Source organism: Rhamphochromis sp. 'chilingali' (genome assembly GCF_963969265.1).
Source record: "Rhamphochromis sp. 'chilingali' genome assembly, chromosome: 18".
NCBI classification, from domain to species: Eukaryota; Metazoa; Chordata; class Actinopteri; order Cichliformes; family Cichlidae; genus Rhamphochromis; species Rhamphochromis sp. 'chilingali'.
Window position 1 is genome coordinate 7736133 of NC_137945.1, and position 18018 is coordinate 7754150.

Sequence of the window (18018 nt, forward strand, 5' to 3'; positions counted from 1 at the left end):
TTTGTGCATGACAAAAATAATAAAAGGCTTCACAGCCAAACACAGAGAAATAATTGCAAGACCGTATATGAAAAAAACAAAAGAAAAAAAAAGTCTGCTTGTTACAACAGTTTGTATTAAAGTTGCTGGCGAGTAACAACGATGTGGATTCTCACAACAAGACAGCAGGACAAACAACTCTGCCCAGCTATGATCATTCAAATGTCTGAAGACAGACATGCACCAGCTAAGCCCTCCCTGCTCTTTATTTTTCCCCCAGAGGGGTCATGGCTTAGTCTTTCAAGGATGGACAGGCTAAATGGTACTTCACTATACCCTAACTCTGTCTCCAGAGACTGAGGACATTCTTCATTTGACACTTCCAGCACGTTGATGGATTCTATATTTCATCTCTCAATTGCCTATGACTGCACCCCTCTGTGACATATGGCACCGCTCCTTCCCCCGCTATCCCCCGTGACTTAACTCAACAGGGCAACCGTGCTACCCTGTGATGGGTTTCAGAGTGGAAATAAAGGCTCACCGTGAGGAACCCTTGTCTAACTGGTGGGAGACAGCTGGATTAGAAGCAGCAGCACCCTGAGAACATCCCAATTAAAATCAAAGCAATCACCATCGCAGAGAAGTCATTAGATTGAGAGGCTGTTTGAGGCTAAACGCTATAATAATGCAGGAGCCGCAGGATTTCAAAAGCCTGTCAGACACTGATTTCATACATTGGAAAGTTTGATGAATAGAGCCTTGTGAGAGGCAACTCTTGAGCGCTGCACTATTACCGAAAGCTTTGCTGGGGATTAGAGAGAAGACAGAAGCTTTCATTCCTTCAGTAAGTCAATGTATGAATAATTTACTCAGTGGGTATCTCTGCAAGCTCTCCCTGTAAGCCCTGGTAATGTTTTATTTGTATGTTTTCTGTCAAAAGTAATCTAGCATCCAGAGTCGTGAAAATTGTTGCTTGAGATCCGCCGAGTGCGGCAGGATTCATGCAGCTCACATAATACCTGTTTGATGTGACATTTGTTGTCAGTGATAATTAGCTTTTCACTGGACCGCGTCCATTCCCTGTCCCGCGATTAGGGGAGCGCTGATAAGAAGAGCTGTGAAAGAATGCACAAGGAGGTTTTCTCGCTCTTTATCTTCCTGTCTTTGCTCCGTCTCCCTTTCGCGCTGATGGGAGTTTTAGTTAAACAATACCTGAATCCGGGCTGTTACAACTTGGATCTTATTTTCATAGGTTACACGATAACATACCATAAATTACTGGTGAAGTTTGGGAATTTGCAACATCAAAGCCCACATTGTTTGGACAAATACGCCCATAGCCTTCTGAACATTTAGCTATCCAGTCCTCTTATGTAATTGGATGCAAAGCAGGTGAACACACTTAGATATCTATAATTTGTGATTACTAGTTTTGCTTCCCAGCCCTTGAGGGTGTTATTGCCTTTTCAGATTATTTATTTACTCACTAATGGTGAGTACAATGCTAACATAACTAAAATGAATTATTTTCAAAGCTCTAAAAATAAGTTATAATAAACTAGAATTAATTACCCATTAAATTAACACACAGAGACAGTAATGCCCCATTTATGACTGCACTCCATTCAAAGTCATGAGTTATAAATTCCTAACTGGTGGATAGTAATTACAGCCTGTATGTGCTTGAATGGACGAACGCTAGGGAAAAGAAAGACGATGCAGGAAATGGAAAAAAAAAACCCAAAACGTGCTCTTTTCTTCCTTTTATGCTTCGATTCGAACTCTTCGCAGCTTAGGTTTAGATGAGTTGACCTCTAAAAACTGTAGAACGCACACTCTGCTCATTGAGATTGAGGTTTAATACAACCAACGGAATCATTTCTGTGTCCCTTGCATCTCTGCCTGTACATAATGCCAAAACGCCAATCAGCCTTTCCTCTTGCTCGCTGACTCACTTTCCATGCATTCTCTCCCACACGCCAACATACACAGCAGCTTCTGCAGGAATTCAACTTGTGCGCTCTTTTTTTTTCTTTTCACATGGGCATATCAACACCGAATGCATATATAGACACACGCAAACATGCACCTTGTGATGTGATGGACACACACACGCACACAAAGCAGAGCAAAAGACTGAAAGAGAGAGAGAGAGACCCCAAACACCAAAACAGTATTAATCCCCTGAGGAGGTCTCTAAAAGGGTTTCTTAAAGCTGATTTCCACCAAGCAGAGGCTTTCCAGGTCAACACTGTTTGTGGTGGCAATGGTGCTGAAGCATTCAAGCTTTACGCCCTCACCTTTCCACTCTGCTACTTCCTATTTCTTCACCTCTCTCATACTGCTTCTGCCTCTCTCTACCACTCTGTTTTCTGTTCTCTCTGCATTCTTCACTTCCTCTCTTTGCCATTCTGAGACTGAATCCGCACTAAGCCAGCTAAACCTGGAAATGCAGGTTACGTATAAAAATGACTTGCATGCAGACAGGCATTTTCATCTCGTCTCAATAGATTAAAAAATAAAAATGCATAAAGGTTAATGTCAGCAGCTGTGCTCTGTAATTGGCTATATTGGCATGTTTTGAATGACAGAAGAGGATTAGAGAAGACAGTTGTTGTCTGGGCTTTGGCTATTATTACATCCCGAGGTGGGCCATAAACATTACCAGAGGAAAAGTCAGAGGGTTACTACAGACTGCACATAAAATGTGAACATCCTCCATTGGTTTCTGATGTGTTTTTAAGCATCATTTTTCAGAAGTGATCATATTTACTTCATCAGGTAGCATTGCCAAGCTGCATCCATAAACTGTAATGTGTGCATTGCACAGACACTCATCAGAATTGGAGTGAAGGCTTCTTGGATGGTCCGTTAATACAATCCACCACACAGCAAACCATATTATTTATCAGATAATTTGATTCATCCTCCAAAAGGTACTGACACCTCAAACACGATCAAGAGATCTAGTTTAATGACTCAGAGTAGCGCAGTCTGGGAGATGGGAGCTAGCTACACCCATCTGGGTTACCTACCTGCCAGTCTAAGCAGCAACACACCTCACTTTAAAATCACAACAGTCATTATAAACGAGGAAATTAGCTACAGAGGCCAAATGTGTCTTGGGAGTGACTTGTCTTTTGGTCATTTGATGAAGTGCAGTTTTTGGGACTAGCGGTTGGAATTCAGTTTTCACCCAAATAGTTTGGCTTTCAGGATTATCACAGTGTTTTGGATAAACAAGCAAGCAAAAAACAAAAAACAAAACAAAAAATGCTTTACTTTGGCATTACAGGACAAAATCTTATTTTTTCTTATCCTTGCGTAAATCTGAAACATAATTTCTGAAAATCTTCATCATGGATAAGAGCAGTTTTCAGTGATCTAAAACTGAAAACTGTGTGGACAAAATGTCAAAACAGACACTAAAGGCTATGTTTACATGTTTGCATATACATGGATATTTTTTAAAAGGAGCAGTTTTCCACTTTTGTTTTAAAATACCTGTCCACGTGCCAAAAGCAAATTATGTAAATTACTGTCAAGAGGATGCCAAAGCTACCCTAACAATATAGAAATGCAGGCCAATCAGAAAACTACAAACAATAACATGTTAGTCTCATGTCAAAAAAGGTGATATGTTGGTGAAAGAAAATTCAGTTTTCTTATCCACATGTAAATGCAGAAAAACATCTTCAGACTATCGTCAGCATGGTAGGAATTCTACACAAGCTCAATTTTCAGGGACATAAAATGCCATTTACATGTGGCTGAAATACTAAAACACATAGTTTACCCAAACATTACTGTGTGCGTGTGTGTGTGTGTGTCTGCGTGTGTGTGTGTGGGCCTGATGTAGGCACTGCTACCATAGCAAATATTTTTTGCTGCATTATAACATAATGTCATTTACAAAGGCTTAATTTAGACATCAGCGGAAAATCTGAGTCACAACTTATGAATAACTGAAAGGCCCTCTTAACCCTATGAAGCAACTTTCCAGCCATTCAGTCGACCCAACTTGTAGTTACATTTCTCGGGAAGTGCACTCCAGGTTACCTGGAAGGTTATGGCGGAAAATCTATGTCGTTACTACAAACATTTCCTGCATAATTCATAAATAATACAGCACTTTGGGTAAATCTACAGTTAATCTTGTGATTATTGCAAATAATAGGAAAACTAATCACTGGTTCCCCAATTTTCTTTTGATTTTAAAGGCTCGCATTAGACTATTCCAAGTGTCATTGCTTTGTCTGAGATCTCACACATCCTCACACTCTGAGCTGCAGTATAAAAAGGCCTTCATGGATATTTCATCATTTTACTTATACCTGAAACAACATGCCCTCACCAACACAGCATTATTTTCCATCAGACAGCGAGCCCAAACAGAAATCAAAAAAAGATGTGCTTTCAGATTAATCCATCTCATACCTCTCTCCCTCTCTCACGCATCCTGCTCCCCTTCTGTCAAACCCAATACCTTTTGCATTTGAATCACACTGTTATTTAACATAAATCGAAACAATTTAATCAACAGCAAAATAAATGCATGATGCTGCTCTGTATATAATTAGTTGGAGGTCTTTAGCTTATCTGTTTTTATAAGACCTCCAGGCTCAGTAATGGGATAATTAAAATCGATACAGTGGCATCATTGCTTGTGACTTCCTCTTAGATCTGATTTTGTAGGGTCTGATCGAATGCACAACAGCACACTGAGGCAAACAGAGGAGGGTCACTTTTGTCCTTGTGCCAGTTTCTTATGCTCTTCTTGGCAGGAACTGAATTTGGGACAGGAAAAAATTGTCTACGAAGTGTAGGAAAAAAATAGAAGATGCTCAAGGAGGAAACGGTGAGGCTGTACAGACAGTATACATTGTTGGATGGATTTATTGTAAAGTTTGACAGCTATGGGGTTTTGTGTGCTTCAGATGGATTCTGAAAAGGTGCTGATGCTGACAGAGACAAGTTTAAGCTCAGTCTTCACATGAGCACATACATTTTTAAAATTGAAATTCTCCAAAAAAAAAAAAAAAAAAAAAAATCGACAGCAGTAGAGTTACGTGGTTTTTAGCGGACAGCAGCAATGTCGTGCATTAGGCTGAGGAGTTTCGCAGCCAGTACGGGGAACCACTTGTATGGTAATGGGCATATCAGGCAGTGTTACGACTTCATTTCCTCCCCCTGTGATCCATGACAGCGACGTGTTCTTTCTGCCCCGTTTTATGCTCAACCCATCAAACCATTTTACACCATCACTTACATCTCACCTCTCCATCTTTCATTCTTTTCTTCTCCCACCACCTTATATGATTCATGGAGCGGGCTGGTGTTCTGACAGCCCAGCCCTCTGATGTGCTCCACACCCCTCTCCAAACCCCCAATTTTCATGAGCCATACCCAACAGAAGGGCTGCAAGGCTCATCGTTTTCATATCTCACAAATTTTATGCAGTCAGGGTGAGGGACCAAGGTTGAAACGCTGCACTTCTGCCTTCTAGTTTTTGCCATATTACGAACATGATGGAGTAGGAACAACCACAATAGACCAAAACATTGAGGGGAAAAAAAAATGTAGGTCTGTCATTTTTTTCTCCTGTATTATGCTTTAGTAGGATTTGTTCCTCTTCCAGATCAGCTATTTAGAATTTAGTTCACCCCTGTTACCTAAAAGCATAATACTTCCATGACCTTTTATCATGATATGATCAATCAGTTGCATTTTGCATGGCTCCTTTCTTTTCCCTTTTAGATTTAATAATGGGACCCCTTTATTTAACAAAAATACACAAAAAGCACAAAAAAGAGAAACAAATAATGCATGGGAGTAGATCTTTGCAAATGTACCTCATAAAAAGACTAGCACAAAACAGTAGATGTTTTTTGTCACTAGCTGTAATGACTAATTGCATCTTCTAATTTCTTTCTTTTTATTCTTTGCTTGTTTTTTTGTTGGCATTGGCTTTATCTTTGCTGTTTTTTTCAGCAAAGACAAACAATTTACATTTTAAGCTTTATTAAAGTGTTTTCATACTGCAATTGTGGACATACTGATTAAAATGGTAGATAATTAAGAAAACGTCTTTACAAGCCATTAATTGAAAAAAAAAAAAATCCTAAACCTGGCACTTTAACCTGGTGGTGGTGCTTAAAAATCCATGCTTTTGTGCCATGAACAGTATAAAATGTGGAGGCAGCTTCCAGGTTAGAAAAATTTAGAAATGCGAAATTGCCTTAAACCTGTATTTCATTCAAAGGCCACCAGATAATCACAGCTGTGTATGGGAAAAGGGCTTTCTGTTTTGACCTTTGTAAACACGTTCCTGCTGAATTTATTGGCTCAGTCAATCATTTTGGGACATTGTTAATAAAGATTAACTCTATTTTTTAAATCTTGGTAATACTATTTTTTTAAAGGAGCATTATCCAGGGAATGCTCATTAGATAAGGTTTTTCCAACCAGCACATAGTTTCATTGTCCAACGCGTCCATTTTTTAGATGGCGATGGTGGAAATGCTAATCTCAAGGTGTCAAAAATGGACTTCAAAGTCAACAGATGATGTCAGAGTAGCAACTTCCATGTTTTATACTGTCAATCTTCAGTGAGTGATAGAGAGGGTTTTGGCATTAGTGATGCAGGTCTGTCAATCCTAACTCATCACTGGGGGTGTTGAGAGCACTATAATCTGTCCCTAATCCTAACCAGCTACATTTTAGTTTCTATGCCTAAACAGGAATTTTAAAAATTCAACATGCCATTAGCAGGTCCATAAAATGAGCCTGTTATAGCTTTGCAATACCAATAGTCATGACCCATACTTGAAGACTCATTTTGAGTAAAAGTGAGGTTATAGTTTATGTGTTCATGGGGGTGCTAAGGTCCCTTTGATTCCACTTGGATCCAACCGATGTCGGTATCAATATCAAAGGGTGAGCTCTGCTCAGAATAATGAAAGTTAATCTAAATGATAACAGTAAATAGGTGTGTACCTGTGCATAGCCTACACAGTAGGGTATGCAACCTATGTAAACATGCTTGTCATTGCCACTCTTTCAGCCTCCAACTATGGGTAATTTATTTATTCCTTTTTTGTCCTCCTAGTATGTGGAGGAGGCCACATATTAAAACTGACAGCAACTAATAATGTCCATTCAGTGGCCTGAAATAATTTTGTAATCTGGGATTCATTGAGAATTACTTGTTTTTCATTCCATGTTGGTCATATGTAAAAAAGGGTCATTTCAAATTGTTCCTGGTCTTTCCCTCACCTACGTTACCATGGATATAATAATTGGAAAAATAATTGAACCCTTACTAGTGACTCCAAGTTAATCAGCTGTTCACCTATATTTTTTTAATCTTAACTTACAATTAAAATGCCGTATTAAAATGAAAAGTTTGATTTAAAATCATGAAGATAAAATATAACCTTGGTGTTATTGCTGCTGCCCTGTCAACACAGAACTACCTCTGAATGATAAGATATATTATTATACTTTCATATACTTTCAGTTTTCCTAAAATATGAATTATTCATGACATACATTCATTTCAGGCTGTTTGATACCACTGCCTGCTATACTTGGAAATAAATTAATTCAGTTTAATTTCACTTTATTAATAAAAAATATATTTACAGGAGAAGTGAAGTGGCCTGGCATGAGCAGATGCTTTACACATCAATTCTGATTTTCTGATAACAATGGCTGTCTGTTATTAGAAAAAAGAATTAGTATCCAGAAATGAACAGGACTCTGGACAAATGATGACATTTTGGTGGCTTCTCAGTGCAAAGAAAAACAACAAACAGAAAAACCCTAAAGAATGACTGTATATGAAGAAAATGACACACCAGAGGACCCGAGTATGAACAACTCCAATACAGTATCCAAAAGGACAACAGTTACTCATGCTTGTGTTTCTTGTAAATTGAAGCTACATATAAAAAATATAAAAAAGTGCTGATCATAGTCGGTGAAAGCTCATTGAGACTCATCAACAAAGGCCATCATTTTACTGAGTCGCACAAAAAGAGCAGTGTTGCAGAAAGACGTCAGAGATGGACAATGATTACAAAATAGCAATGACTGGAGGAAAAGCAGTCTGAAAAGAAGAACCTTTCCTTCGTCAGGGAAGTAAAGGGCTCGCTGAAGTACATAAGCTCTTCTGCTTGTACTGGGAACGGGAGACAAAGAACATTTACAATCATGACTGTTAGCAAACCTTCACTGAGTCTCTTGGCCTGTAAGCAAACTCCATAAAAACCAAGGACAGCACTAAACTTTAAAGTAACTTTTCTAAAAGTGGCAGCTAAACTTTTCCCTAAACTACATGTCGAAGAAACCACGTTTGTATATATATATTATTTAATATAGATGTGTATCAGTTTTTGTGTGCTTAGTTTTGTTATTTAATTGTGTGTGTGTGTGTGTGTGTGTGTGTGTGTGTGTGTGTGTGTGTGTGTGTGTGTGTGTGTGTGTGTGTGTGTGTAGATGGCAGAGGAATTGATCTTGAATCCATTTGCCAGTGCATGCCTCTGAGGGAAGGTATTGTGTCACTGATTAATGCAGTGTTATTTAGAGTGACAGCAAGATTAGTTTTTTTTCATTCAGCCAATACTATATAGTTGTTGTTTTTGTAACGCAGCATTATGATTCCGAGATTCTAGATGATGTGTAGTCTATATATTATTCCCTTCAACCATAAATTGATAACCAACTCAGTTCACTCAATAAGCAGTGAACACTCTTGGGTGTGTATCCCTGATGTCATTGTGATGTGTAATAACCCTTGGGAAAAGACAAAATGCTTTGTTATAGTCACGGATGGGGGCCAAAAGAGGCAAAAACCCATTTAGTTATCACTTACAGTCACACACACACACATATACACACTTACATTTTGACACACATGAACACATGTACAGTGCGCACACCCACATACAGCCTCGGGGTGTCTGGCCCATTAGAATGCCGGAGCCTAGTGTGCACACACTGACACATACTGGGCCCCATTATGTGGGTGTGCGCTCAGTTTGACTGAAAACCTCTGGAGATGGCAGATCGCATCTCCCAATCCATCTTTGAACTTTGTGGTTTCCTAATAAAACTGTTACAGTATATGCTCTGTCCTTGGCCCCTGTTGTGCTTCAAATGTAGTGTTTGCCATAAAAAATTAATAAATAAAATAGAGAGTAGTTTTCTAATAGTTTGTGGAGGGAAAATCCACTGTTGGAGCACATATCTGACAAGGTTCTTCAGCTGAGATAACAACTGAAGTGATTTAAGCGGTACATGTCAGAGAAGTATAAATGAATGAATTAAAAGCAGTGCGATATGTTCATTCATAGGTAACTAGTGTATTTATGCAATAAATGCAGTTCTAAGAAGCATGAACTACATTATTATTGCAACATTCGATTATTTTACTCTATTTTTTATTTGTTTTTAGATTCTTTTTCCAATAGCATTTGGAAATTCAATTAAAAAAAAAAATGTCATATGGCACTATTTCTTATGTTTCTCCTGCTATGAAGAATAAAAAGATATTAAAGATTTAGGTCAGGACATGCACAGTTTCGTATATTTTAACAGCAGTCTGGTGAGGAAGAGGTGGCTAGCAGGTCCAGCGAGCATGTGGTGTGGAAGTTAGCTGGATAACTACAGATTTGTCTCAGTTACAGTGAGGTTGCTATCCTATTTCTACAAAAGTTTAACTGGGCTATCAGGTAAAATTGCAATAACTATAGCCAGTTAAGAATTTCTCCGTTCCCTGGTAGAGTCTCTTGATTTCCACCATCAACATAGTATTCTATTAATTAAAAGTGTTCTTAGAATTTAGTTCCTAAAGTACCAGCTCATGAATGGTCAAAGCTTTCCCTTTTTCCATGTAAAGTCTGGTATAGGCTGTGCAATTTAGTGCTTTCCCAGAAGAAATGGCACCAACACGACAAAACTACAGTTGGATCATAGGTGAAAAAGGGTGGTTTTATACCTCACAGTGAGACCAACGATAATAGTCACAGAACAGGAATGTAGCATATAATGAGATGTTGTTCCATGTGTCTTTGGAACTAACAAAACCCACAAAAAACCAACCATCAGTTAATTTGCTCATATGTAATGTCTTTGATATGCTGCTTAGCAATCGTGGTGACTCTCAAAGCAGAGCCAACGAAAATTCATAAGAGAATCGATAAGGACTGGAAATGATAATTGATGTCGATATTGGAATCAGAATCGCTAAATTCTTATCAATTCCCATCCCACTGAGTGAAATGCTGGAGGAAAAGCATTTTTATTCAGCAGGTATTTTCATGTACAGTTTACACACATCGGTCTTAATGTTCTACACAAATTTATTAGATCATGTCACACGTAGTGTGATTGATAATGAACCAATAAGATTAGCAACACTGCACAGTGTGTAGGCATGTTAACTCAAACTGTCAGTTTCTAAATCTGTTAAATAGCAGGTGATTGTCAGATATAATTGTCTTACAAAAATATTTTAAATAGCATAATATGTGCCAACTCACAACACTTTGCAGGTTTAGAAGGATGTGCAAGTGATTTTCATTTAATCCACATTTTACACAAATACAAGTAAAGGATAAATGGCAATATATGTGTGTGTGTGTATGTATATGTGTGTGTGTATACACACACACACACACACACATATATATATATGTATATATATATATATATATATATATATATATATATATATATATATATATATATATATACACACATGTATATATGTGTGTATATATATGTGTGTATATATGTATATATACACATGTATATATGTATATATATGTGTGTGTGTATATATATATATATATATATATATATATATATATATATATATATATACACATACACACACACACACACACACACACACACACACACACATATATATATATATATATATATATATATATATATATATATATATATATATATATATATATATATATGTGTGTGTATGTGTATATATATATATATATATATATATATATATATATATATATATATATATATATATATACATACATACATACAGTGGGGCAAAAAAGTATTTAGTCAGCCACCGATTGTGCAAGTTCCCCCACTTAAGATGATGACAGAGGTCAGTAATTTGCACCAGAGGTACACTTCAACTGTGAGAGACAGAATGTGAAAAAAAATCCATGAATTCACATGGTAGGATTTGTAAAGAATTTATTCGTAAATCAGGGTGGAAAATAAGTATTTGGTCACCTCAAACAAGGAAAATCTCTGGCTCTCACAGACCTGTAACGTCTTCTGTAAGAAGCTTTTCTGTCCCCCACTCGTTACCTGTATGAATGGCACCTGTTTGAACCCATCATCTGTATAAAAGACACCTGTCCACAGCCTCAAACAGTCAGACTCCAAACTCCGCCATGGCCAAGACCAAAGAGCTTTCGAAGGACACCAGGAAAAGTATTGTAGACCTGCACCAGACTGGGAAGAGTGAATCTACAATAGGCAAGCAGCTTGGTGTGAAAAAATCAACTGTGGGAGCAATCATCAGAAAATGGAAGACATACAAGACCACTGATAATCTCCCTCGATCTGGGGCTCCACGCAAGATCTCATCCCGTGGGGTCAAAATGATCATGAGAACGGTGAGCAAAGATCCCAGAACCACACGGGGGGACCTGGTGAATGACCTGCAGAGAGCTGGGACCAAAGTAACAAAGGTCACCATCAGTAACACACTACAACGGCAGGGAATCAAATCCCGCAGTGCCAGACGTGTTCCGCTGCTGAAGCCAGTGCATGTCCAGGCCCGTCTGAAGTTTGCCAGAGAGCACATGGATGATACAGCAGAGGATTGGGAGAATGTCATGTGGTCAGATGAAACCAAAGTAGAACTTTTTGGTATAAACTCAACTCGTCATGTTTGGAGGAAGAAGAATACTGAGTTGCATCCCAAGAACACCATACCTACTGTGAAGCATGGGGGTGGAAACATCATGCTATGGGGCTGTTTTTCTGCCAAGGGGACAGGACGACTGATCCGTGTTAAGGACAGAATGAATGGGGCCATGTATCGTGAGATTTTGAGCCAAAACCTCCTTCCATCAGTGAGGACTTTGAAGATGAAACGAGGCTGGGTCTTCCAACATGACAATGATCCAAAACACACGGCCCGGGCAACAAAGGAGTGGCTCCGTAAGAAGCATTTGAAAGTCCTGGAGTGGCCTAGCCAGCCTCCAGACCTCAACCCCATAGAAAATCTGTGGCGGGAGTTGAAAGTCCGTGTTGCTCGGCGACAGCCCCAAAACATCACTGCTCTCGAGAAGATCTGCATGGAGGAATGGGCCAAAATACCAGCTACTGTGTGTGCAAACCTGGTAAAGACCTATAGTAAACGTTTGACCTCTGTTATTGCCAACAAAGGTTATGTTACAAAGTATTGAGTTGTATTTTTGTTATTGACCAAATACTTATTTTCCACCCTGATTTACGAATAAATTCTTTACAAATCCTACCATGTGGATTCATGGATTTTTTTTTCACACTCTGTCTCTCACAGTTGAAGTGTACCTCTGGTGCAAATTACTGACCTCTGTCATCATTTTAGGTGGGGGAACTTGCACAATCGGTGGCTGACTAAATACTTTTTTGCCCCACTGTATATATACACACACACACACACACACACACACACATACATACATACATACATACATACATACATACATACATACATACATACATACATACATACATATATATATATATATATATATATATATATATATATATATATATATATATATATATATATATATTAGGGGTGCAACGATATTCGTATCGATATTGAACCGTTCGATACAGTGCTTTCGGTTCGGTACGCGTATGTATCGAACAATACAACATTTGTAATTTATTTTATCAACTTTCCTTCTGACGATGCTGTCTGTGTTGAGCGCTCAGTGAATCTGCGTTCGACTACTCCGCCTAGGCTGCACTGTCGAGCGCAGATCCACTGAGCGCTCAACACAGACAGCATAGTCAGAAGGAAGAGCGCAGGGCACCTCCCCCACCCTCATTCAGATCTGGCGTTTGGAATTATTTTGGTTTTCATGTGACGTATGACCCTGAAGGTAAGCGAGTCATGGACTAAAGTAAAACAGTATGTTGGATGTGCCATGCAATGCTCAATTACATGGGTGGGAACTAGTGTGTTAGCGCAGTTAGCTCGTTAACGTGTTGGCCGTCTAGCCCCATGCACGGGGCGATCGGCGGTAGCTCGTTAACGGAGATTTGCCATGTTGTGGTGTTAAGGTCATTTCAACGAGATTAACCTGAAAGCACTAGTGGGAACACAACGAATATGACTGCACATTTACGCCGACATCATCCTAGTGCAAAGACAAAAACAACAAGCATGCTACTAACTTTAGCCGAGTCATTTAGACAGCTGTTAGCACATGATTCTCCTTATGCTGCTGAGAATATAACCCAGAAGAAGCGGATAGTATAGCTTTTATTTTGGAAAGAGACATTTCTCTGTAATAAACTCTCTCTTCCAAAGATGCATGATTCCTCAATCAGATACAGGGCTTGCAATATCGCTAGCCTGACGTCCTGGGGCTAGCGATTTTTTCAGTCGGGCTACCAAAATCTATCTCTTCCCTGCCCGTCGGGCTATTGTAAGAAGGAAAAATATATGTCAATGCTTTTGCATTCTTTCAGAAATGTAGCTGGGTAATTATGTCATTGGCATCGGTGAGCCACTGTCAATATGTGACATATTGAAATCGCGTTTGAATTTGCGCTTGTTTTTTTGCTTTCACTTTGCAATCGTGCGAACTGTGTATAGAGAGCGACAGCACTGATCTGTGAGTGATGATAATTTGTGCACCAATTCCTCTGACATCGTCTTATTAATTGTTAGCTTACTATGCAAACATGACAAGTGAAATCTCCCGCAGCTTAAACATGTGAGAGGTTGATCGCTGAGCTTATGTGAGTCCGTGTGTAAAAGCAGCAGGATTTATATTTGACTACGATGACCTGGATGACTGAGAACCTTCACAGACAGATATATATTTTAGTTCTGCTGAGCCAAATAAGACAGGTCAGGGTGAAGAAGTGACAGCCAAAGAAAAGCTTACCACAAAACGGAGAAGTTATGACAAATCAGACTATAAGGCAAAAAGAAAGTGCAGCTTTATGGTTTCATGGACAAAATAATTTCTGTGGCTGCAATATGACAAGCTAAATAACCAGGGCTGCACATAAGTGGTGCGCATTCGCTGTCAAAATAAAAAACACGCACAAGGGTTAGGGTTAAATTTAAAAACTGTACTTTTGAGTTAAAATATATATTTATAATTTTAATAAATGACAAATTAAAAAGGCATGAACATTTTTTTTGTATCGAAAAAATATCGAACCGTGACACCAAAGTATCGAACCGAACCGAACCGTGAATTTTGTGTATCGTTGCACCCCTAATATATATATATATATATATATATATATATATATATATATATATATATATATATATATATATAAAACACCCAGCACGCCCCTGCGGGCGGTTTATCCTTCAAGCTCGGGTCCTCTACCAGAGGCCTGGGAGCTTGAGGGTCCTGCGCAGTATCTTAGCTGTTCCCAGGACTGCGCTCTTCTGGACAGAGATCTCCGATGTTGTTCCCGGGATCTGCTGGAGCCACTCGCCTAGCTTGGGAGTCACCGCACCTAGTGCTCCGATTACCACGGGGACCACCGTTACCTTCACCCTCCACATCCTCTCGAGCTCTTCTCTGAGCCCTTGGTATTTCTCCAGCTTCTCATGTTCCTTCTTCCTGATATTGCTGTCATTCGGAACCGCTACATCGATCACTACGGCCGTCTTCTTCTGTTTGTCTACCACCACTATGTCCGGTTGGTTAGCCACCACCATTTTGTCTGTCTGTATCTGGAAGTCCCACAGGATCTTAGCTCGGTCATTCTCCACCACCCTTGGGGGCATCTCCCATTTTGACCTCGGGACTTCCAGGTTATACTCGGCACAGATGTTCCTGTACACTATGCCGGCCACTTGGTTATGGCGTTCCATGTATGCCTTGCCTGCTAGCATCTTGCACCCTGCTGTTATGTGCTGGATTGTCTCTGGGGCATCTTTACACAGCCTGCACATGGGGTCTTGCCTGGTGTGATAGACCCCAGCCTCTATCATATATATATATATATATATATATATATATAATGATAATTAGCCTTATCAAACCTATCCTACTTCGTAAAACATTAAATTATAGCAAAGAAAACAATAAATGAATAAGATATTGCATGCTTCATTATGTTATTTTCTCAATTTAAAAGCAAATATTGCTTCCATGGCAGTCATTTAATTAACTCAATATCAGCACTAAGTTGTGCAGTAGCTGAATTGTCATTTAAGGTTTTCAAATCACGGCTTCCTGTGGTTTCGTAATTAGATCTTAATGATGCTGATGTGTCTATTTAAAGCATAAAACTTGAATATTACATTATTCAATGTAAAACAGTGTAATCATGATTTCAATTTCATTAAAGCTGCTAGGATAAACTACACACTCACTCAAATTAAGATTAAGTAAATTGACATATTTTACTGTGCGAATGTTTAAGGGCTAGACGAACGAGGCATACAGCTGACACGGAGGCCAGTTAGTGGTTAAGAGTAACAGATGGAATTGTTTCTGGTAATTGAGTTTCAAGTATTCATATAGCTAATTCATTGCTACATTATCATTATCAGATATCAGAGTGGGAGTTTATTCAAAGTAATGGGGCCTGCATCCCTTGGACAAAGCATCAAAACGCAAAATATATTCCAGTTCTTATGTGGTATGGCTAAATAACACAGCTGTTCGTGATCACTGTAATGTTATATTTATGAAAGCCTGCATCAAAACTGGAATAAATCTAGGAAAACAGGTTGCCAGGAAAGATAGATGTTTCTGTCAATGTTTGCTGTGTCCTCTGATGTACCATCAAATGTGCTAGCAGATGCTAGAGCTGACTGCAAAGCAAGCAGTGTCAGCAACAGCACTGTCAAATCAGCAGTGCCTCACAAGGGCAATAAGCTTTAATCTAGATGCATGTCATTCCAGTGACACAACCTTATGTTTGGAGGATGTGCTTCTTAAATATTTAACAATTACATAAGCTGGGAAAAAAATGGTCAAAGTACATTTCCCTGCAGTTTGCTGAGTGGAAATGCATTATTAATGCACGCCTAAGAAACATGTCTAAGTTTCCAGTTGTTTTTATATAATATTAAGACATCAAGCAGGGACATAAAAAAGAATTAAGTGAATATGCACTGGCAAAACAGGCAGTGTTTTCATGTTATTTAAACGAGGGTGATCAGAGTTGAAACGTGCAGTTGCTGAAATGAAAAGCATATCAGTACACCCACTACCTGTTTCTGAAGGTACAAGTGTAGGGCGTTTAAATGCTGCCTTAAACAGTGTGTGCTGACGTTAAGTGGATGTTCAGTTTCATATAATAGACTATACACATGGGAGCACTTAAAAACGGATGACATCAATCACAGAGATGCAATTTTTATGTGTTTACCACAATTGGGCGATTGACAAACAGCGAGTGTTCCTTAGCCATGAAAAGTATCCTGGCTACAATGACCCTTTAACCTTTTTCAGAGGTGAAAAAGAAATAAAACTCAAAGCACTGATGTTATTTGTGAGAGTTATTGTTTCCCCCTAACAGAAATCTAACACTTTTGAGTACATTTTGCCTCATTTCTTTCCTTTTCCTATATAACAAAAACACCTCTTGCAAGAGCCCTAACTTTATAATCGAAATTTTCACTATCACGTTATTGTCATTCAAAACACAAGTTGGGGTTTTAGCAGAAAATGTGTGAAACAACACATTTAACGTTTGTCTATATCAGTTCGAGCAGCTCCGTGACTGAAAAGGAAATTGGAACAATACTGAAGAAAATAAGCATCGATCTTCCATTAAATATCATCCCCGAGTCACACTGGAGAGCTCAAATATTAATTGCAAGTCTGCTAGACATAAAAACAAGGAACAAACCAATCGAGGATAGAGGGATTCAGAAATTAGATTTCAGAGACACTGTGTGGGGTATATCAGGCGTATAAATAATAAAATACTTTTTTTCCTGTCCAGGTATAGGTCAGAGATTGAAACTGACCAGAGAGTTGTTTCTGTCCCAGTGGGTTGGGAGAGACTCCCAGTAACAGCCCACCACACAGCTGCGCTTGCCTGAGGCAAACCTTTCCTCCTCACCCCCGGACCTCCTCACTTACAAACTAGGGCAAAACTTTCTACACAGCCACAGATCCATCAGATATGACAGAGTGAGGACAACATTCAGATTCTTTATCTTTTCACAACATCCCAAAAAATAAATAAATAAAAATAAAATAAAGGTGAACTTTTGGAAGAAGCTTGCACATATACAGCATTGTAACGGAAACCCAAGCAGGAATTAGCAACAACTGCTGTTGCAGCATTTCCTTATGCATCTGGTAATGATGGGAAAACAAGAGTAATTAAACCTAGTGATGATGTTCTCACTGTGAAAATAGGTATAGTTCAAACTGAATATTACTAAGATTACTGTCTTGTGGAATTCATTCTTGTGCAACAAATTTCCTGCTGGCTTTCTCTGCTGCTGGTTAAAATCCTGTTATTGTCTGTTATTTGTGTACCTGCTGTCTGAAATACTTCCTGCCACTGTTTTAAAATAATTAAATTCACAGTCTTTTGCACTTGCAAATTTCTCAGCTTTGTATCTGGAAAAATCATTAAATATGGTTTCAGATACTTGCACTATTTACTATTGATTAATTTGAATAAATGCTGCAGTCCTTATCTGTAGCAATTAGAATCTCCACGGTTTAATATGTTATAGGCATAGGGCAGCCATATAGCAGGCATGTTGGAAAGTTTCAAGTCTGTCAGCTTTATTTTACTCCTTTTATTAGATTTCTT

The 18018-nt window shown here is 38.7% G+C and overlaps 1 protein-coding gene across 1 annotated transcript in view; it reads left to right on the forward strand.

Moving 5' to 3' along the window:
* The first annotated feature begins 571 nt into the window (after window positions 1-571).
* Window positions 572-18018, forward strand: part of LOC308386431 (uncharacterized protein) — a 50469-nt gene continuing 33022 nt past the window's right edge. The window contains exon 1 of the transcript XR_013969798.1: window positions 572-826. The gene's annotated coding sequence lies outside the window, so the exon portion shown is untranslated. The remainder of the gene's footprint in view (window positions 827-18018) is intronic.